Source organism: Xenopus laevis, chromosome 4S (genome assembly GCF_017654675.1).
Source record: "Xenopus laevis strain J_2021 chromosome 4S, Xenopus_laevis_v10.1, whole genome shotgun sequence".
Taxonomy (NCBI): domain Eukaryota; kingdom Metazoa; phylum Chordata; class Amphibia; order Anura; family Pipidae; genus Xenopus; species Xenopus laevis.
In genome coordinates this window covers 72,887,368-72,911,617 of record NC_054378.1, presented here as the reverse complement: position 1 = coordinate 72,911,617, position 24,250 = coordinate 72,887,368, and the positions used below count along the sequence as shown (strand labels likewise).

Genomic DNA, 24,250 nt, shown 5'->3' with positions numbered 1-24,250 from the left:
CTCTTCCTATTCCACTTTGTAAGCTTTTCTTTATGTCAGGATGCATGATCAAATTATTATATATCTGACCTGATAGAGCTGCATTTATAACGGTCCGAACTGGAAATTGCTGATTTCATGTACAAGTCAATGGCAGAGGTCCAGTGACCCCATTTGAAGACGTTAATAGCCTTCCTGACATTGAATTTGATTCAAGTTTTTGGGTCGTTAATATTCGTTCGAGTTTTTTTTCTTAAATAATATACTATTCGAATTTAGAGGTTATTCGAGTTAATTCGAATTTAAAAAACTCTAATATCCGACCTTTGATAAATGTGCCCCTTTGTGGTCAAACATGACTTTATTTATACACCATGGTGCCTTGAGAAAAGTCACAGATACTTGAATACTAAATGAAACATACTAAATTGCGTGCTGGTATATATATATATATATATATACATATATATATATATATATATATATATATATATATATATATATGGCTAGGGCACACACATAAGGAGTTACACACCATGAAAAAAGTTGATAATTTATTTGATCAAATAAATTATCAACTTTATTTGATCAAATAAATAAAAAATAAATCAACTTTTTTCACGTGGATCAAATAAATTATCAACTTTTTTCATGATAAATCCTGGTGTGCAGCAGCATTCTTCTCGAGTATATATGTGTGTGTGTGTGTCCTTGAAGATTTTTTTTGTGGAATTTCCTTTTCATGGAATTTATTCACAAATATGTCTTAAAGGTTTTAAAGAATAACTAAAATGTTGATACTAGTCATGACATTGGTTTTAAAAGGAGTTCGCATTGAACGTGGATTGATTTTATATATAAGGAGAGACACTGCTCCGAGAGTTTGAACTGAGCAGGAATTTCTTTACTAGTCAGTCAGTTTATTGTTTGTAAAATATATATACTTGTGACTTCTCAAGCTCACAGGGGAAATCTGAGACTTTATAGGGCTACAAGCTATTTACTAGACCTGGTAAAAAGAAGCAACCTCTGCAAAAGATTTTCTTTCCCAGGAAAAACCCCTATAGGTTGTATATATAAATACAGGCTAGACCCTGCAAAACGTAGCTGAAGTGGCCACTATTTTGTTAAAAATGGGCCACGTTAACAAACCAAGTGACCAATATATTTCCATAACTGTTACATTTTCACTGAACAACAGTCACAAGACAGGTGTCTGGAGTATTACATGATATTGCTGCATTTAAATTGGTGAAACCCACAAAGGCTGATCTTGTTCGGCTAAACTATGTTTAGAGGAGCTATGGGAAGCAGCTGTAATTAGGGTCAATAATTAAGTCTGGAGATGTAGCTGACAAGGGTGACGCATGTGGACACTGTCTGCATACTCATTACTGCTAAACCCTCCTCAGTTCCCTGGGTGCAGTGTCCCAAAAAATTGTACTGATCAACCCACGCCCTACAACAATATATTTGCCATGCTGCTTTATTTATCAGCATCTTGATGCATGCATCCCTGCGTAACTCGTAGCCCCCTCCTTCTGGAGTCATCCCAGTTCAAGACGTCTGTCTGCCTTTTATTAAAGATTCTCTCTCCGAATATTTCTGCAGCAGTGTCTGTACAACAACAGCTTTATATCAATGGCACAGGAGGTGTGTTTGCAGCTGTGACATCATTGTATAAATATCAGACAGCAGTGCAGGAAATTTGGGCTGGGTAAAGGCTGCACTCTTTGCTGAGTCTGCTTTTACCTTATTCTGTGTCCTCAGTACATTTGTACTCATACAGGAAGGATTGCACCCATTCTTTCCTCCTGTGCTTCACCTGGTGGAAATCACTAAACGTCACCAGGGTCCAGGCCCCTTTCCCAGTCACTGGCTCACTTTGTGTACTGGTAAGTCAGAAGTTTTCTTTCTTTTAGTTGCTGAAATAATTCATCATTAGGGCAGCATTATTGATTTTGATGTCTGTTAATCCAGACAGTTTACGCTGAAGGTCTGATTCTTAGGTGGGAACTTGATCTTTGTACAGAAGGACATTTTGTCATATTGTGAATGTGCATTTTTGCTAAAGATTAATGAATAACATACATGAAGAACAAAACCTGAATATACAGTATGTAGAATGGCTGGGGGACTGACTGAAATGCAAAGACAATTTTATTATATTGCAGTAGACATTGAGCTTCCTATTGTCTTTTGTGTATGTGTATTGATGGACACCATTCCACTTGATTTTTTTAATAGCCATTCTATTCTGATCAATAAAAACACATTCAGTTTTTTGTCTGGAATGAACTGATGCAAATTAAAATGTCATTCAGTTGTTCCAGGCTAGCTGCATAGTATATTTGTAGAATGTAGAAAGCTGCAGGCATCCCATGTGGTAGAAGAGTTAGAGGAAAACTTGTTGAGGTATTAGCCAATTTTGGCAATTTATTTTCAGATGCAAATCATTTTGGTGCCAGTGACCAGTAAGGCGTTGTGTCCCATATTGTCTTTCTTTTATCTTTTTACAGGTTCTCACTCTGAAACACAAGTGATTCTCAATTGCAGCGTTATCCAACAAACAAACTTGTGACTTTGTACCGGGTTGTAAATAAATAACATTCTTGGCATCTTTTCATCAATGCTGACACACACTGGACTTCTCTGTCACATTTACCAGTATCTTACTGGCTGCATAGGAAAACAATAGTTATGAACAACCAATTTTTTGTCTTCCCTGGAATATTGTTGATAGGACTTTGGGAAATTCCTTTGAAGAAGACTCTTGCTTGGGAGCCCTATGGATTATAATGTTGCACATGTTCCAGGCTGAGTTATTTTTACTTCCAAAACTTCTCTGGGATTTAAAGTAAGCTATTGGACTTTATTTGCTACTACCAGTATCTTTATTTCCACTACCAGTTATATCCACTTCTGATTGGCTTTTGGTATTTGGCTTTGGTGTTGGAAGTGTAGAAATGAGAGAACTGAGAAAAGGGAATGTTTGTGCCGTCACAATGGCACTTCGCCGATTTACTAATGGGTGCTGGTGTAAATTCGCTAGCAAAGTAGACATACTCTAGCGCTACTTCACATCATAACGCCACGCGAAGTTGCGCTCTGGCGAAGGGACGCAACTATGCTAATTTACTAACTTGCACCACTTTGCCCCCTCAGACCAGGCGAAGTGCAATAGAGTAGATAGGGCTTGCTTCAAAAAAAGTCCCAAAAAGCGCTGGTGTCTTTTACTTTTTTAAGGGTGATAGGCTGAAAAAGATTGTAAATTTTTTTGGGGGTACCCTCCTTCCCCCCTACATTTCCTAACATATGGCACCTAAACTATACAGTGGGTACATGTGTAGGGCAAAATAACAACTCTATTTTATTTTATGAAGCTTTCCCTGGCTTGTGTAGTGTAATGTATTTGCTGCTACACATACCTCCATTACTTTAACTTGGCGCCATATGCAAATTAGGCATCGCTAGCGTAATTTCACTTTGCTTAACGAATTGTCGGTAGCGCAAGTTCGCTACCTTTCACCTCCTTGAGTGCAACTTCGGATTTTAGTGAATTAGCAGCACCCTGGTGAAACTTCGCCTGGCGAAGTGTGGCGAAGTGCGGCAAAGCCAACGCTGGTGCAACTTCGAAGATAAGTAAATTTGCCCCATTGTATATAACTAATCTAAACCAGTACTTTCCTTTTTGTCCCAGTAACACTAAAACAGTAAAGGCCAGTATAAGACATATCCCTCAAACACCATTTCCTTCCATCGAACAGGGAGGTGAGTAGGAGCTTGAAGTTCTGTACAATATTAGGCCTAAAAACCAGATTTTACTAATTTAAAGGTTTCATATGGAAATTGCATATTAGCAGCATCAAAGTAGTGTGACTTACATGTAATATAATAGGGAGAGCTCATTCATCAGCTTTATAGTTTTTTTAATTGTTGCATGGTGTAATATTAAAAAGGAAAAGCCTTTGCCTTTTAGTTGTTGTACAGGTATGAAATCTGTTATCCGGAAAACTTGTTATCCAGAAAGCTCCAAATTACAGAAAAGCTGTCTCCCATAGACATTTTATCCAAATAATCCAGATTTTTAATACTGATTTCCTTTTTCTCTGTAATAATGAAACAGTACCTTATACTTAAGCCCAGCTAAAATGTATTTAATCCTTATTCAGTCAAAACCAACCTATTGGGTTTATTGTTTAAATTATTTTTGTTATCCAGAAAACCCCAGTTCCCTTTGCATTATGGATAACAGGTTCCATACCTGTATTATTAATTAGTGGTATTTAGGTCTTCAACAATGTGCCAAGGTCGTTATGTCAGACATGGTGCTATACATGATCAGTAGCACATTTGAATGTTTTCTGCAGTAACTACATTTTTTTAAACTTCAGCCTAGCCTAGTGGGGAGCAGTGGTATAAGTAGCAAACCGCAGACTCTGTAACCATGGGGGGGGGGGGCTGGTGTAGAGTGGGGCCAGAGCGGTCATCAGCTGATGGACGGGTTGTTGAGGGTCCAGAAATATTTTTGGCAGGGGGCCTGGCCTGGCTCCTAAAAGTTATGCCACTGTGGGGTGTAGATCAAATTCAATCCTGTCCTTAGTAGTTTGCTTAAAAGCTGCAACTGGCTCCAAGTGAGTTGGATGCGAATGTCAGTACTGATGCTAGGTGCAGGATGGCATTTGAACACAAATACAAAAGGAACATATGTGTTGCAATCTGTGCTAAATTCACGTGGCGTGTTGTCCGAGGTCTGGTCAAACTTTGACCTGAGGAGGGACCTGACTTGGCAGCAAAATCTTACGTTGCTTATGTAGAAATGTATATGACTTATGTAGAAACTTAAATTACTTTTTTTAGAAACTTCTGCTACTCACATAGAAAACAGGATCACTTAAATACAGTATCAGGTAATGACAATGCAGAGCACCTTGACAGGGTCAGGCAGTAGTATAGGGTTCAAACTTCACCAACCACTAATGAGCATACTTACTATCACATAATTAACTGAACTACTTATAAAGAGTAATAGCAACTGTTTATATTGGGATCTACTCTATTTACTCGATTATATGAACTATCTTGTACATCAACTTGCCAGCAGTGAAGTGACTAATTATTGAACCCCACATCTTATTGGGAACAAGATATTTATTTACGCTGCTTATCAGTCAAAACTCTTCAGCCACTTAGTAGCTGCAGGATCTGTTCCCTCTAGAGATACACCTTACAGGGCTCATTTACAACCCTAGTTGTGGTGATTAAAATAATGAATACAGTTGTTACATGCATTGACAGAAATCATTAAAGGTACTTGTGCCCAAACATCAGTCCCCAGCCCCTGTTCTAAATCACATGCAAGTGCGTGTATTGATGCAGGGGAACCATTGAGTTACTAAATCTTGCTGCCCACTGTTGTTGTTAATACAGGTAGCACACTTGCATATTTTGTTGAGCATATTTTGATGAACTAATTTTGTGTTTGTGAATCGAGTTTGTGTTGCTCTAAATGCATGATTCTGGAATTGTGGATAAAAAGGCTGAGTTCTGGGTAAAATACATGGTCAGTTAGGCCCTATATTGCACTTTGCACACTGCACTTGCGCTTGTAAATTACCCTTAATGCATTATAATCCTAATGCATTATTAAAGGATTAGCCTACATTGCTAAGGCTAAGTGAGGTATAAAGTCTGTATTGCTGGGGCTAAACTTCTCTGTCCTTATTAAAACCATTTTAGCCATATTTTGGAGGTACAGGTATAAGATCTGTTATCTGAAAACCCATTTCCAGAAAGCTCAGCATTAAGGAAAGGCCGTCTCCAATGGACTCCATTTTATCCAAATAATCCAAATTTCTAAAAGATTTCTTTTTTCTCTGTAATAATAAAACAGTACCTTGTACTTGATCCAAAGTAAGATATAATTAATCCTTCTTGAAATCAAAATCAGCCTATTGGGTTCATATAATGATTATGTAATGTTCTAGTAGACTTAAGGTATAAAGATCCAAATTTTGGAAAGATATGTTATCCGGACAAGTCCCAAGCATTTCAGATAACAGGCCCCATATATTTTTAATCACCGTGAGGACATTCAGAAATTCAATATCTTATTGTAAATGAGTTTCTGGGTGTTGGAAATATTTTTACGTGATCCATAAACTAGAACTGGCACTGGATCTGTTGACAGAAATTATGATGACAGTATTATTGTGATGTCCTAAATTGAGTAGAAAACTAAGGAGCTGGACTATAGCATGATGCATGTAATGACTTGCTATTCCATAATAAAATATAAAAACCTTCTTGTGCCAGAGTACCTTAGACTCCATGAAAGAGACAAGACAAGTTAGCCCAGAGCAAGTTGATGAACCGATAGGATGAATAGGGAGGATGGTGTCTAGAGCCCAAATACATTCTTCATAGGAATATTGCATTAAGCCCAGGATTTTTTAAATTGGGAAATAAAAGCAAGACATATTGTAACTAAAGGTTAGGTACAGCCCTTATTAAGCTGTCTGTGACATTTATTCTAAGCTGCACCAATATACTGAATATAGTTGAAAATTTTAATGTTCTTAGTGCCTAAAAGAGTTATGGATTATATTTATAAGTATCGGATTAGCATGGGTTTCATGTGACTCTATACATTGCTCATCCAGGGTTATCACCACTTCCTCCCCTTTTAAAAAAAGAGTATACATCATTTCTCAACTCAGATTAAAAATAATTTATTCCACCTTGGCTGATTCCATGTAGGAAATAATGAAAAATAGCTATCTTTCCATTCTGCACTTCCTAGGTGTCACTCCTCACATTCCTCCGTCTTCCTCACCATCTTATTTTATAGCCAGTGGGTGGGCACCAGATGCCCCATTCTGGTGCATAAACAAGATTTTGGCATGCTCTAAAGATTGCCTCAATAACAGTGTCCACAAAATGGTGCCTGCCTGTGTGATGTGATTGTGATTTCCACAATTCTCCACTTAGCCTTGCCAAAGTTTTCCACAGGTGACTACCACTCTTCAGGAGCAGTAAAATGCTGAGTGGGATTAGCAATAGTGCATTGATGTGTAACATACTGTATAATATTGTATTGCTATAGTAATGAATTGTAATTGTAAAGTTATTGTTCTAAGTCAGTGATTCCCAACCAGTAGCTCGCGAGCAACATTTTGCTCTCCAACCCCTTGGATGTTGCTCCAAGTGGCCTCAAAGCAGGTGCTTATTTTTGAATATGTTTTGGTTTACAAGTTTTGATTGTATAAAAACCAGGCCAAAACTGCCAAACAGAGCCTCAATGCAGGTTGACAATCCACATAGGGGCTACCAAATGGCCAATCACAGCACTTATTTGGAACCCCAAGAACATTTTTCATGCTAGTGTTGCTCCCCAACTGCTTTTACTTCTAAATGTTGCTCAGGGGTTCAAAAGGTTGGAGATCCCTGTTCTAAGTGAAACATTTAGCTGGAGGAGGTGGCGTACTAAAGTGCCTGAGGTGATGGAGGGCAACAGGAACATATAATAAAACATTGTACTGTATTAAAAAAGTAACCCAGCATAAATTTAGCAAACCAAAACCTGCATCCCAAGGAGAGCGGCATCAATCAGTTACACTGGCCTGTGGCGTTGTGCCATCCTCATACAGACAGAGATGCCAACTCCGACCCAAACTGATCCAAGAGCATCTTCGATATGTCTGTTATACCCCTGGCCCTATATGCCGTGTTTCACTGCTTCAGACAATATTGAAGGACTTAAGGTGACAGTTTTACTGTATGTATTTCTATAGCGAGGGAAAGTTAGGTTTCAGGGGAAATTACTGACAGTGGGAGTTGGCCACCGGGGACACTCTGGACAAATATGGAGTAGCTGACTTCTGTTTTTTTATGGAGCACAAATGTAAACACTCTGGGGCAAATTCACTAAGATGCGAAGTTGCGCCAGGCGCAACTTCGCCGCGCTTCACCGCACTTCGTCAGGCGTAGTTTCGCCAGCGCTCCGCAAATTCACTAAAATCCGAAGTTGCGCTCAGGGGTAGCGTAAGTTTGCGAAGTTGTGCTAGCGTTGATTCGCTATGTAAAGCGAAGTTACGCTAGCGAAGGCTAATTTGCATATGGCGCGAAATTCAAATTTAAATGGAGGAATACGTATCAGCACTACAAATGCCTAGAAAACCTTCAAATCAGCAAATAAAATTTTTATTTTGCCCTACACATGTGCCCACTGTCTAGGTCAGTTGCCATGAGTCAGGAAATATAGGGGGGAAGGAGGGGAGCCCCAAAAAAATTTTCGATCTTTTTCAGCCTATCACCCATCATGTAGAGAACACGCCAGCGTTTTATGGGACTTAGAAAAAAAATTGACTTTTTTTGAAATAATCCCTATCTACTCTATTGCGCTTCGCTAGGTCTGAGGTGGCGAAGGAAGTCTAGCGTAAAAGGTAGCGTTCAGTACACTGCGCAAGTAAGTGAATTTGCGTAGTTTCGTCGCTAGCGAAAATTCGCCTGGCGTAAGGGTGCGAAGTAACACTAGCGAAACTACGCCAGCGTTCGTTAGTGAATTTGCGCAGTAACAAAAATGACAAACGCTAGCGAATTAACGCTAGCGTTCGGCGCTTCGGCGCTTAGTGAATTTGCCCCTCTGTCCAGTAGTAGGCTTATTCTGCCCCCAAGACCAGTGTGATAGCTCCAGCTGTTTTTGAACTGCAGCATTCAGCATAATAGTTCATTAAGTCATAGTAACCCAATTTCTAACATTACATTAACCTCTAGTGTAGCACCCAGTTGCTTTCCATCAGCACACCGTAGCAAAAAAACAGGCAGTACTTCACATTATTCAAAATGAATTTGCTGAATAGCTCAGCTTGTCCTAAACATACTTTTTACCTATTATTTTATTGATTTTGTATTTCTTGATCTATACAGGGCAAAAGGAAATAGAAGCTACTCCATTTATGGCTCTTGTGAAGTAGATAATCAGATTGACAGTTCTTGACAATGGACTTCTGTTAACAAAAACCTTATGAGGGAATGTAATAAAAGTTGCAAAGAGCAAAACAATTAGCACAAATAAGAATAAAAAGTCTAAATTCACAATGTAATACTCTTCCTTAAACTGTTATTACATTGCGAATTTTAATTGCGCGTTGCAAATTTTAATTGCTTGAAGATGTCCTAATCTTTTTTGGAGCAAACATAACATTAAGACGTTTTATTACATTTACTGCGCACTGGTGCTTACTATAAAATTCACAAACCTTCTTCCACTGTCGGAAGTGGTCGCTAAACAGTTTCCGGTTTCGCAAAAGCTATATTAAATTTGTACAAAGGCAAATTTGTTCGCACAGAGGCATAACTTTTCGCATTGCGAATATTTTTTCCGTTACCGGCTTTTATTACATTCCCCCCTTAGTCTGTCTAAGTGCACCACAGAATTCTTTGAAGTAATTTATTTTATTATCTTTCTCTCCTAGATATATGGTATGCCATGTAATTGGTCCACTACATGTAAACGGCTGAATATGTTTACTTATTAATTATATAGCCAAAATAATGGCTGCTGATGCCACTAAAAGTTTTTATTGGCCATTATAAATCATGTTTCTAATTACAGACAGACCTTTTATCTGGTAAAACTCCAAGTCCCCAGCATGCCAGATAATCCCATACTTGTCTTATACAAAATTATATTATTTTATTATAATTATATTGTATTATGCAAAATATTTTACCCCAGTGAAACTGAATATTCTTTTATTGGTGAATGCTCACAGAAGCACATGCAGTAAGTAGTGCAAGAGAATAGAAGAGTTTCAAGAACAGAGCCATGATGTAGCTCAGCTGAGACAGGATGAGGTGAGGAGGTGAAGCAGGGATGAGAGAGAGAAAAGGATTGATTTGAAGGTCTCTTGGAACCCAAGATAAAAATGGAGTAACAGGGAATGAATGGTCTGGCAGAACCAGACGGGGTCTTTGGATTAAGCAGCAAGTAGATTATTAGCTGCTAAGATCAAGTTTTGGTAGAATGATGTAGATGAAAACCAGACTGTAGTGGGGCTAATATAGAGTAGGATTTTATATATAGTGGAACATTTCAACATGTATCTGCTGGTCTAGTCATTTTGGGAATACTAGAAGAATTGAGAATTGCCAATAACGTTGTAGGTTTGATGAAAGAGTGTTAAAATGGAGATAGGTAAGATAGGTTAAAATGTACATACAAGAGTGCCAGATGAATGCTTTTGAAGGTATTGTATGTTTTGTGAGCTAGGGTAGTTTTTAGTATCAAAATGGGTGGTAGGGAAAACTGTGTGATTTTTTTCTAAGCAGAGAAGATATAAAGAAAAGTGTAGGCTGCAGTGTAGTTGAAAGAACCTTAAGATTCATGTGGTAAAGGTTCTTAACAGTGACCAAAATGTTGTGGATTTTGAATGAAATATGAAATCCACTATTCAGACAACTTCAGTTCGTATCTAAAGATGAAGAACTTTATTCAAATTGTCAAATCTAGAGATTATAGATTATATTGTATAGGGCGCAGCCTTCATAAGACTTTAAGAAGCTAGATGCAGGGCAAAGGTGAGTAAAGACTAGGGTAGAGGTCCATTGTATGAGTTTTTGGAAGTGGTGGAAGCTTGGAGGCAGGTGGCTCGTTCACATCAATGTTAAAGTCTTGTTAAGGTCTTCCATAACTGATGGAATACTCAGGAAAATGATTGATTGGACCCAAACTAAGAAATCATTGGTAAGCAGGTTGTAGAAAGCTACCTGTGGAAAATGGGAGTATAAATTGCATCTGTTTCAAATAAGGAAAGGTTAGAAATTCCACCTTGCTTGTTTTCTGGTTTGGGCATCTGGCTAAACTAAAAGCTGGTATTGAAAAATGCAACGGGAGCAACTGTGTCCATGGGGTCATATAAAGGTCATGGAATTCAGAGGCGACTATTAATATCCTAATATTTTAGGTATTATAATACGCATCTTTTAGTGAGTCATGTAAAATAAATAACATCACTAAACTCAGATTATAACTAAGCACCTTTTATGATGATGTAATTTACAGGATATTCATGACTCTTGTGTATGATATAATAGATAAAGTGCCCCTTACTGTACTTTATAAACATATTAGAGGTCACCAAGGAGTTACATGACCATATACAAGCACAAAGCTAAAGTCTGAGTGCTCTTCACTTTATAAATTGCAGTACAGGTACATAATTCATTAAAATCTACAGGTCTCTATATTTAAGTGCGTGTGTCAAGAGAGCTCTTTCCCTTATTTTAGGTTATCAAAATTCCTGCCCACCACTCCTTTTTTCATTTTGCCTGTGCTCCCTGCAGCATGGTACTTCTGCTTCTACCTCCTGCCCCTCTGTTCGTCTATGCTCTTTGCCACCTGTCTGATGACATTTGCTGCTGCCTCTCTGTTTACTTCTGCTACCATCTGCTCATTCCTCCGTTGCTGCCTACCTCCTACCTGTCCTCCCACCTCTACTCTTCCCCACACTACAACCACTTTTGCTGCCTTTCCCCCGTCTACCTGTTCTAACTCTGCTCAGTCTTACCAGTCAATTGCACTTCTGCTTACTTCCGCTCAACCATTACCCTGTTCTGTTACCCACCTGCTCATTCATAAATAAGTATATACTGTAGTACATACTGTATATGTGTGTATGTGTATATATATATATATATATATATATATATATATATATATATATATATATTTATATATTTATATATATATACATAATATATACCTACATATATGCTATTGTTACAAGTACATTTTGTGGTTGGCCTTTTATACTTTGTGGCTCTGAATCATTTAACTTTATTTACTTTATTTATATTAAACAGCTGCCTTATTTCTATGTTAAGTAGGTCACTAGCAACCACAGAAAAGTTTCAGTGACAATCTGAAAGATTAATATGAGAACTTCAGAATAGAAATAGAAGTAATAAAAAAATTATAAAAAAGAATAATCCAAGGCCATGGGTAGGACAGCGAGGTATGCTGAAAAAAGTCAGAAAAAGCATTGGGTTATGAATCAGTTATAAGAGCTTAGAGAAAATTAAGTGGATCATGGGGGCGTACATAGTCTCTGCTGTGTTCCTGTGTATATACTGTATTTACAGAATCTTTTTTACACAAGATTATTGCCCAGTTGTCTTAGGTCTTCCTTGGCATCTTGTCAGCTATAATATAAAAAGGACATGATAAATGTTAGATATGGAGACTACAAAAAATAGGGCCATCAGAACACCTTCTGTGCAGTGCTAACAAACAACAGATCAACACAATAACACCAATAGATAGGCAGGAGTTCTCAACAAATGTGGGGTCCAAATTAGGGGTGTTTCAAGAAGTCTAGCCCTTAATAAGTAAGACTAGCATCCTATTCTTCCTCCTCTTCTTTCTTTCATTATTCAGTGTTCATGAACCCTCACCCAGCGCAACATATTTGCAACATGGGTTTACATACTGTATGTAAACCTGACTAAAGATCAGCCCATGCTACCCAGTAGTGATGTGTGGGTTAACATAAAGTTGACCTGGTCTGATCATAACCCATACTTTCCCAACCTGAACCTCCCTGACCCGCTGTGTTATCATCATTTATATGCCCTTGTCATTGCTGATATCACTGCAAGAAGCAAAGTGGGGCCCTCGAACCTCAGGTTTTGGGCCAACATTTGTTATTAGGTTTTTTAAATACTTTATTTCTCGTTATGGCCTCCACTATGGCTTCCACTGTGCATTCTTTGTCTGTGGTAACCAATTATAAACAAGTATGCATGGTGTCTAAGCATGCCATTATACTGTGCAATCTTTGCTTTGGCTCTAGGCTGTGTCTAGCCTCATACAAAGTGCCCTTGTTTACATGTCTGATTATGCGATAATAGACAGCATTTAAAAGCAATAATAATATTAAGAATATGTGCTGTCTATTACTATTTTTTGTGGCTGTAAATACTGGAATACCACTGCAGGTTTTCTGCTTTACAACAGTTAGTGTGAATGGAGGCTTTCTGTGAAATGTCTTATTGCTCCTAATTTCCCATAATTGTATCCTATAATGCCAAAAACAAGCAGTAATTTGGAAATGTGTCATTTGTAAATGATAATACACATCAACAATGTATTTCACACATAACAGTTGGTTTGTGCATCTGACATTACCTTCCTGTTTTATTTTATTAGATTTAATTGCAATTTATTTTCAACTCAGGCTGCTGGAGTACCATATTGGAGAGCTCATTATATGTTTGTACGGTATGTTCAGCCTAGGTTTTCAGACAAAAGAAAGAGGAGCTTATTTACTGCAAAGTAAGAACATAGGAGATATGCAATTGTACTGCATAGTGTCTCTATTGTATACTGTGCTCTGCATAATAAACTCCCTGCCAAGGGGGCTGACCCAAATCCTTCTTATGATCACTAGAGGGCTGTGTGAAGCTGCAGTGTGCACAGATTTTTCACCTGCCTGTAGGAAAATTATACATCTTGCATAACAAAATACAATGTTATTTCCTTACCAGCAGGACACTGATACAGTGAATCTTGCTTTCTAGGAAAACACATTTAACAGACGTTATGTTTATATAAGCCAACAATTTTTAATTGAAATGTTTGCTAGGTAGAAAACACAAAGAGAGAGAGAGACTCAAATTAGTACGTATATAAAGTAAAAATTTTCATGAATGAACTCTTTCGCTGTAAATGAATATCAATGATACATAACCTTGCATACAATCAACCTCAGTTTCGAATCCATTATGAAAACTGTGTTATATAATGCTTTATATTTCTCTCACCATGAGAAAGAAATGTATCCACCTGTTATCCAGAGAGGAAATAAAAGTAACAAGTATGTTTAGAGCCGATAAAAGGAATACTGTAGTATTTAAGGGGGATCTGATATCACTGTTTGTACATTGTTCTTGTGCCAAACAAAGGTTGAAAACCTTATTAGTAGTCCACTATTTTGGAGATGTCTTCCAATCACAAACCCAATACACACAGTGTAGACTCTTCAATTTAAACTTTGGGTTTTGGTGCACATGCCCAGACCTACAGCCCGTGGTGGAACTACTGGGGGAGAGGGGTTACTATTACACCAGGGCTTGCACCCCCTTGGGGCCCACACCCCCTCAGTTCGCATGCCTGCATTTCCACCACGAAGATCGTTTCTGGAGGTGGGGGGCGCAGCTTCATGGCCTGCACCCAGGCCCAGTGCCGGTTAGTTACATTGCTGCCTCCAGCTTGATGTCCCCATATGGTCCAGCTTCTGCTAGCCAAGATTTGTATCTTCATTAACGATTTTGGAGATGTTTAATAATCATCCTAAGGAACAAAGAAACTGTACAGGGAATTAAACTTCTGATCCACATACAATGCATTTGGAGTCAAAAGCACACAACTGCTCAGACAAGGATTTACAAATGCCTTTTAAATAGGATATACCAACAATGTTATCAGATTACATCACTTACTCATGCACACAAGGGTCCTTCCTATACCCTAAACTCTTCACTTGGGCCCTAACTTGTGGAGTACCCACCAAGGTACTAACCCCCTTACTTCCTTTGCTACATTAGCTGTTCCCTCTCTACCTTTCATCCCTAGGATGAGTTATGGCAAAAACTAGTCCTGGCATACCTACCATGACAGCTTCTCCCACCTGGTGTCTACCTTTTGGTTCCTATTTACGGTGTTCTGCACCTCATGCTCCTGGCTTGCTTCCATAGGTGTCCCCTTGGCCAAAGAGAACCACACCCGATCCTTCATTCCTTTTACAGTCTTTTGGCCCCCTCCCTCTTTTCTAGACTAGGGAGGCTTCTTTTGTCTTGTGGTGACTTGTAATAATTGCACCCTTTAAAATGAACACCAAAACTCTCTACTGCCATCTTTTGGTGAAAAATATACATAACATACATAACTGGTGCAGTGTCAAGCTCATCCCCTTTTTCCACCCAACACAGTCAAATAAAAACACTAACAACATGATGTATGGAATTGAAAGGCTGCAGTTCCTTTTTAAATACTATTAATCGCCATGTTAAATACCATAACATTTACCATAAGACAGATGAACAGGTAACCAACAGGAATGCTTGGACCATTAATGAGGCCTCCTACCAATGCATATAGACAATTACAAGAGTCCTCAGCACTCAACCCATTATCAATATATTTAAGACAGAGACATTTTGTGCATACTGCTACTGAAAAATGCCTTACCCTTTAGACAAAAGAGGGATTGTTTGTCCATATATTGCAATATATTTAAGATGGCCAACTACGTCAAAGTCATCCCATATCGGGCCAGTCCTATACTCAATTTTCATCTGATTCATTAAGAATTCTATAGTTTCATTATACATTTTATAAAAGGGACGAATACGTTTTACCTGCAACTTACTAGCTGCTTTCAAAGTAAAACTCCCAAACTTGGCTGCCCTTTTATTAGACACCAGTGGGATCACCTGACTATAGTTGGAGAGGGTGGGAGCTACAACATGGAGCTGGTCACTGCTCCTGTAGAACTATAACAAACAAGGGAAAGTTGTGCTCACCACTAGTTTTTAAAACCATTAGGCAGGGGTGCAATACTTGTAAAAAGTGGGCACGTGAGAGTAGGACAGCCTGTGACTTTTTACAGCTCCGGGAACCCTGTGCCCAAAGAGCTACCATTCCTCCTTACTCTACACCATGGGGTTACCAACACCTTCAAGCATTCTAAACCGCTGCAACAGTAAATTGATACTCCTCTACTCGCAAAGTGTGCAGTGCATAGCAGGCCTATAAATGCTGAACTTAAAGGGGGCGGGTGGGTGATGTGATCCCTCTGCTGCCAGTTCTAAATGCCCGGGAAAACACCTTCACAATGCTATTTAATACCTCATAACAGAAAGGGTGGAGGAATTTTTGTATACCGCTAATCCTATGCTATCTCTCCAGCTAACTGGCAGCTATGATAGCCCCACTATTCCCCACTTTCTCTGCAAATCCTGGCCCAGTCATATGCCCCCTACGCTTATGCTGTCTCTTTCTTGCAGCTCCAGGGGACCATTTACACACATTACTTTTTAACCTGTCACCCTCTTACACGCTCCCCTGTGACTGAACAGATTGAAACAGGGAGCACCACCAAAAAAGCTCATGAGTAAGATCTTCCATCTGATTAAGGGGCATGTTTACTAACATTGGAAATAAATATCTGGAGAGATTTCTGGAGATGTTGCCCATGGCAACCAATCAGCAATCAGATTTAAACAGCCACCTATCAGTTAGAAAACAAAAGCAAAGATCTGATTGGTTGCTATGGGCAACATCTCCATAAATCTCTCCAGATATTTATCTCCAATGTTAGTAAACATGCCCCTTAGTGTTCAGGTATTCTTAAAAGAGAATGAATGGTAGAGTGTCACAGCTACATATGTTGACTGGAAAAAACTGACTTCACTGATGAGCTCCAACAAGGGTGAAACTAGTCTGCATTTAGAAATCCAATCAGTCTACTGTCCTGGCTGTACTTTAAACCTTTACCTGCCAAGCATGTAGGTACTATGTACTTGCAGAAAAATTCTCCAACTATCAAGAACGTAGTACCTACTTGCTTTGCATGAAATGGCTCCTCTCTGCCACTGGTGTAGGGGGTCAGATGTGCTCTAAACCACCTAGGAAACTAGCTAAGGGGGCTGCCCAGTGGGTCCTGCAATCCAATCGTCGCAGGACCCAACTTCTAAATGTAGACACATGTCTGCTCTTCCTCTGCTCCTTCCAGCCCCCATGTGCCCACCCACTCACTTCCTGCTGCGTGGACTCATAGACCCTCCATGGCTGCCAAAGACCCTCTTGCACTTCAGAGTGAAAAGTAGCCTGTACTTTTTTTGTTGCAGTTTTATGCTTGCATTGTTGTTGATTTACTTTTGTATCTCACGTGTGTGAGATAAATCCAAGGATTTGCAATATTTTTAGGTGATTTTCAGAAGTTCCATCAAAACCACTAATTTTAGCAAAGCTTTGCAGTTTGGTAGTTTGGAGTAAAAATGAACATGTACCCATTATGGATTTGTCACAATGTGTACTTTCCAAAAAGATATGGTTTTCAGGGGTCACCATACTTTTTTGCAGATTTTACCACACATAAAACTGGTGGTGTGTTTCTGAATTAGAGTAAATGTAAGCCATGAAATAAGCATTTTACCTTTTTTGTAACTTTACTCCTCATAAAATGATGTATGTGTTGATTTTGCAAAAGCTGAAATGACTATGGACTCCCTACATGCTGCATAATTAGGTAAACCTATACACATTGGGCATCAAACTGTTCAGTGGACCCCTGACATTCACATTTAGGGTTATTTATCTTGGTACCTAATGATGTGTGGGAGATTAGATGCTGCAAAGGGGACGTTTTGAGGTGATTTTCAGAAATGTCATCAAAATTAACAACTTTAGGAAAGCTCTGTGGCTTGGTACTTTGGAATAAAAAGACATGTATAACCATTTTGGATTCGGGGGAACGTGTACTTTTCAAAAATATATGGCTTTCTGGGGTGAGCTTTTTTGTAGCTTTATCCTTTATAAAATGTAGCAAATAGGTTGATTTTACAACAAGTACAAGGACAGTGATGATCAATCAATTTGGGAGTATCTTAATTTTGGGGGGTCTACATGTCATATGCTTAAGTAAACTTATGCACATTGGGTATCAAACTGTTCAGTGAACCCCTGACCTTCATATTTAGGGTGTTTTATTTGGTTACCTAATGACATGTAGGAGATATGATGCTGTAGACTGGAAGCTTTGTGGTAATTTTTAAAAAAAATAATCGCACATGTTTATAAAAACTGCTAAATTTAGGAAAGTATTGCAACTTGGTAGCTTTGACTAGAAAGATATATTTACCTTTTTTGGAATTGTCAGAATCTGTTCTTTGCAAAAAATTATATTTTTTCTATGGTAAACCTATGGTTAGTGGCAATTTTGGTCTTGAAATCTAAAGTGTGCAGATTTCTGAAGCAGTGTACTACTGGGAGTTTTAGACCTATGCAAGTGAAAAATCTCCATAAAACTCTACCTATTTGTGATGCATCAGGAAACATGGATCTTTCCAAATCTGTTGTATTTTCATGCATAAAATAAATTATGCATATTATATATGATTTTTTTGTCATTTTTAGACATTTAGAACCCTGTAACTTGTTACAGAAGTGGAATTGCATCACAACTCTAGTATATTTTGAGAGATTAGGTGGTCCTGTAAAAAACAATATATTGTTTTCCTGGGTAAACTAAAAGACCCCCCCCCAGGAAAGGCCCCTAAAGTGAAAGAGTTCAAAATGTTCAAAAATGGGCTGAAAATAAAAGTACTAAATTGGGCAAATCAGCTGGCAGCAAAAGAGTTACATAACAGTGGGTGAGGACCGAGAGTCTTCCATGAAAATAGACATTTTAGGAGCAATCCATTACTTATTTCCCAGAATTCTTTCTATTTAACATACCTGTCAGAGTTGTTCATGTTGATCAGAAGCTTTGCATGTCTAAATGTATAAGCAGGAAAAATTTCCCTAAGTAATAAGGTATCACAAGGTCAATTTTATATACCTGGATGTATGTTAATATGCTGCTGTGTCATCACGTTACTGATTTATTTGCATAATTTAAGAGCAAACAGCATTTTCCTTTAGGGAGAAAATAACATTGCACAATTGTATTCTATAGACCGTATTAGGAGTATATACCTAGTTGGTGATACAACTACAGGCAGAAACCGGAAAGAGCCAATGAGATATGAACAAACTATAATTTAATAGTCCAGGGTATGAGCTGATGTAACAAACCTTAACATATTTTGGGGTCCGTTTACTAAAGTGCGGTAAAAATATTCGCACAAAATATAGACAAATTTGTCGCCAAATATGTTTTCGCCAGTTTACTAAACTGCGGTAAATATAAATTAGCAAATTTTCTTGCGCAAAAATATGTTTTCGCCGGTTATCACATTTGCTGAAAATAACGCTATGTACACATTAACGCCTGGTTTAATAAACAGTGAAATGTGCAAAAGACAAAATTTACGCAAGAATATTCGCAAAATTTTACCGCCACCTATGTAGTGGCGTAAAAGTATTTTTCCGCCAGAAAATTCTCAAGGGGCAGGAAATATCCCATAGTATTTTTTTACCCATCATTCTTTGCTGACAGGAGAGAGATCTGTAGCTATTGCTGACAGGATGTTTTGGCTTCTGCTTCTATCTGTTGCAACAGCAGCAGTTTCAGCTCAGAGGTGTATTATTGGCAGCGGCATCACAGTCCAAGGATTCGTCAGTCTCTACGCTTTTTTGGTTTCATTATGATTGGCTACATTAAACTGTGCATTTCTATGAAGCAAAGAGATTGACTGGTATCATTTCTTGTTCCTATGATTCTATTGGCAGAAGGGTTTATATGATACATACATGTTTGATTGGTGTTACTCTGGTGATGTTGTTGGATGGTATAATCATCAGTCAATAAAGTTTTAGAGTTTTGAAGATGCATTTCTGGCCATAAATGTCACAGTAAAAATTGGCATAATGACCGCCATAAAACAAGACTATTTTATAGCATAAATATTCGCAAAAACGTAATTTGTCGCCAGAAGATTCGCAACTCGCTAAAATTACCGCTAATGTAAGCTGGTTCATTAACGTAGTTACCGCAAGTGATCGCAATGACTTTTGAGCGCATCGCTGTTTATTAAACTTAGTCGCTGCGAATATTCTGGCGGAAAAATATTCTCAGCGATAACATGCGGAAACTTAAAGTCAGATTTACCGCACTTTAGTAAACGGACCCCTTAAAGTCAGATTTACCGCACTTTAGTAAACGGACCCCTTTATCTGATTAGTGAGTCTGTATGCTTATTTTTAGAAACATTCCAAATGGTCACAGTCATTTACCTAATGTTAAATGTCTCTTTCTAATTTACTAGAGACGCTGGGGTTCAATTATAAACACTGAGTAAATTTGTACCTGGGCAGTAATTCATAACAACCAGTCAGGGATTATCTTTTCTTTATCAGCTGCAAATAAAACAATTAAAGCAAACATTCCCAAAGGTGACAAATTTCTGTTTGCAGATAATGTAATTTTGTCAATTTTAACTTGAATTGAAATATGCAAATAATGGTTTTGATGTGCATAGGTGTTTGACTGAATCGAAAAATTATGGATTTGTATCGTCCCTGTAACAAACTCACCCTCTGTGTCCTGATTGTTATGTGTGATGCAAGCACCTGAACACCAGTGAAATAGCTGAATGAAGAGAAGTGGCACTATAAACATCTATAGTAGTGATGGGTGAATAAATTTGGCTAGCGCAAATTTGCGATGAAATTTCCGCATTTTGCTGCCGGCAAATAAATTCGCAAAACTCCCAGGAAATTTTGCTGGCGTAAAAAATTTTTTGGACAACACTATTCGGATGCCCATCTACTTTAATGCCTGCGTCGAAAATGATGCAATCGACTTTTCAGACTCGCATCCAAAATTGACGCGTGCATCAATTTTCAAGTATCACTAGTTTTTCGGAAATTCTTCACCGTTTCTCGATTTTTCCAAGAATTAGCTAATTTATTGGCAAAACTGGAGAAATTCACCCATGCCTAATCTATACCATAGAGCATATTAAAACAATTCAAGCTGCCAAAGAATACACTGTGAGGGGCATTGTGCAAACACAAAACTTGTGTACTGTGGCTTGAATTGAATGCTTCTTGCATTAGGTAGAGCTCAATTTAAAAGAATGTGGGGGCAACAAGAAAACTTTGCCCCTCCCACCCAGTAAGTTGCAAGTCATTCAGATTCGATACAGAGGTATCAGGGCCATATTCTTACCGCCTGCTCTGAGGCAGCTATCCTGTAGGCTTGAAATTGCACCCCTTAATGCTCTTCCACTTGCACCCTCAGAATGTCAGAATGACTCCTACAATATGGCACTCATTGTTCTACCCAATCAATATGTGGGAGCATGCATTATAACAAGGTATTTATGCTCGTTCCACCCCAATCAAAAGTAACTTTGCAAGGGTAGGATCACCTAGATTCAGCAGCATCTCTTATGAATATATACATTTAATAATTATAAATTCTGTATATATATCGACACTTATCTCTACAGAATTTGTGCACAAGCTGTTAATGACCTGTAGGTTCTTCCTACACAACACAAGTAAGCCCACGTCCCCGTTCGATGCTTTTTCCAACATTTTTTCCTTATCCTTTGCAGTCAAGCAGTGCTCTTTTAATGTGTGTAATTCTTAATCATCGCCCTAGGCAGTTCATTTTCCAGTAATAGTGTTAAAGGGATAATCTGAAGAGCAGAAAAATCATCCACTGGGTCAGAATATTTTTCAATATTGTAAAGCCATTCTTTGCTATCAGAAAAAGACATGCAAACCTTATTTGCATTTTGTGTTTTTAATATACATCATCACATTGTAACAGTATTGTATGAAGGAGTTTTAAAGAAAATTTTCATTTGTGGTTTTTGGTTGGTTGCTGGTGAGTAAATCTACCCACTTCCTACCTATACTACTGTTGGGAGTAAGATGATTCTTCTCTCAGTTAACTGTTACCTGGCTACATCCCTTTCAAGTCAACCTTAGCTTCATCTGCCTATGACATCATCAAGCATGGTTTCAGGCAGGGCACAATCTCATTAGCTACACTAATTTAGATGTTAAGGACAACTTTGAAAACCCTTGGAACCCAATTGAGGGGTTCCCTCTTACTGTAGCCAATAATTTTTTCTGATTTAATATTGGTATAATTGCTTAAAAAACAATGTTAATTTGAAAGTGTTTATTCTGTATAATGTATTATACAGTGGTTCCTCTGTTTTTGTGCACCTGTCTATACATTAATTACTGAGCCTATTGAGGCAAAGTTTATAATCTGACTCTCTGCAAATGTATGAGAATACTTGGTGGTCAAGTGGTGGTGCAGCTGGATGCCCACCAAACCCACAGCAGGGAGGCAGCCGCGTCCACTTCCCTCAAGCACCTGAATGATGTGCGCTCACGCCGGTTCCAGGTTGACGCAAGCTCTGCGTCTGACATCATTGTACATTGGCATGAGATTCTAATATTTAAAGAGGCTGTGGCAAAACACACCTAATGTAGCTCTATCTCCATAGTTCCTTGGTGCGTTTCTAGTGTTCTGATCGCGTTCCTTGACTGTCCCTGATCATCCCTCTGCTGCCTGTCCTGACCTTAGCTTGTATTTTGGCTACTCTTTTGGATTCTCCTCTGTACAGCGATACTGTTGTTTTTTGACCGGCTTTTGACCCTGACTACATTCTTGTCTCCTGATTCAGTCTGTTGACCCAGCCTGTCCCTTGACCATGCTCCTTGTTCTCCGTTCCTCCTGTAAACGTTTGGTTCACTTGGATGACCAGAACTCTCTCCTTGGTCCTCTCACATTAAGACCTGTTGGCATCTGAGTAGCAGAGGGCTCCTCCCAAAGCGAAAGGTGATGGTTATAGGCAGAAGAGTGAGCCATGACCTTGGGGGTTTGTTCTGGGTTTGGGATACCATACGTTACAAAATTATTTCATTTTGTATTAGTGGCACTATGCCTTTAAGCATGAATTTCCCCCTCCTTTCTCTCCTGTCTGGTGATTGATGACTCCTACTTATCATGTTCTGTGTGCACTGCTACTTGCTTTATTAATATTTACAATTAAGGCATGTCACGGTCTACGATCATTTGTTAGAACTGTAACTGATTTTTTGTACAACTATACAGCCTACGGCAAGCAAATTTTGTGACACTGGCAACTTGTCACCAGCAATAAACAAATATGGTTTGCCCAAAACCTGCAACTTGTTCTTCAGAAGAAATATTATTGCGATTGTGCCTTGTACACAAATGCTCTAGTTTAACCCTATATTCTCTAGCTACCTATAATCGTAATAAACAGATATCCCCAATTATTAAAAATTTAATTACTCCTGGAATTGAATATGCTTCGCTGTGAATAGTAATAAATATTTATTTCTTGCCATGGATGCAGTAGTAAAGTATATGTAAAACATAATCTAAAGAATGGCGTGAAGAATAGAGTTATGTTCTGATGGACTGCATACTCAGAGAGTCAGCCAGCTGATTGTTGAATCTATGTGTTGGACTGGATAAGCTGAATTCATCCTGTCATCCTCAGCATACAAAGATATAAAAAGCCGGCCAGCTGGGAATGATGGGATCCAGTTGACATGCCAATGAGAAATGCACATGTCCAATATGTCTAGGAAGTATTGTGTTTAATTTAAAACAAAGCATAAAAATTGACATTTAACAACTGACAATTCTGACTATTTATAAAAATCTTTTAACATCTTTATCTTCGACATCTTCAATGTACATCGAATTATTTACAACTTTTATATAGAAATCTGTTAAACATAGCCTTATATACTATGGTTAGTTATGTCTGTTTGATTAATTGAATATAGATGCTTTGTCCACTTTAAAGTTATAAAACTGGTATATATACCTCAGCATAGTGCACTTACTGTATATAATCACTGAAGTAGTGATGGGCGAATTAATTCGCCAGGTGCAAATTTGCATCGAATTTCAGGTTTCGGTAATGGCGAATAAATTGGCAAAACTGTGGTGAAAATTCGCCAGTGTCAAAAAAATTTGGACATACATCGGAATAGCCGCGCATCAACATTATTGTCTTTAATGCGGGCGTGTCAAATTTGGGAGTCAAATTTGAGTTTCATTTTTCAGCGACGCAAAATGGGACAAATTCGCCCATTCCTGCACAGAAGTCCTTGGTGACTTTCAATATCCCTGTATTTTACTATGGGGCTACATTATTGCATATAAGCCACATATTCAGGAAGAAATCTATCCATATACATTTATATTCCAATCCTACAATCCGTAGCTTCTCTAAGTCCATTTCATATTCCCACAGAAGCAAAGGGGGTTTGTTAAGTGATCCATCTACCCTACTGTGTGGATATACAGAAATGTTGTGCTGTTAACCTGCCTTGAAAAACTCTACTGCCCAGGATTGCTGCTTAATAGTGATGAGCTAACTTATTCACCAGTCATGGATTTGCGGCAAAATTCCATACTTCACCACCTGTGATTTTTTTTTGCGAAACAGAGACAAAAATTTGCTGCAGAAAAATTGCCTGTAAAATCTTTTTACCACCCATTTACTTAATTGAATTCGGACAAAAAAGTCACCTTGC

General features: G+C 38.3%; 1 long non-coding RNA gene across 1 annotated transcript in view; it reads left to right on the top strand.

Moving 5' to 3' along the window:
* Positions 1-1,426: 1,426 nt before the first annotated feature.
* The window catches only part of LOC108715576, a 78,510-nt gene continuing 55,686 nt past the window's right edge, over positions 1,427-24,250 (top strand). Inside the window, exons 1-2 of the long non-coding RNA XR_005960967.1 lie at positions 1,427-1,874; positions 2,499-2,836. This is a non-coding gene — a long non-coding RNA (uncharacterized LOC108715576). The remainder of the gene's footprint in view (positions 1,875-2,498; positions 2,837-24,250) is intronic.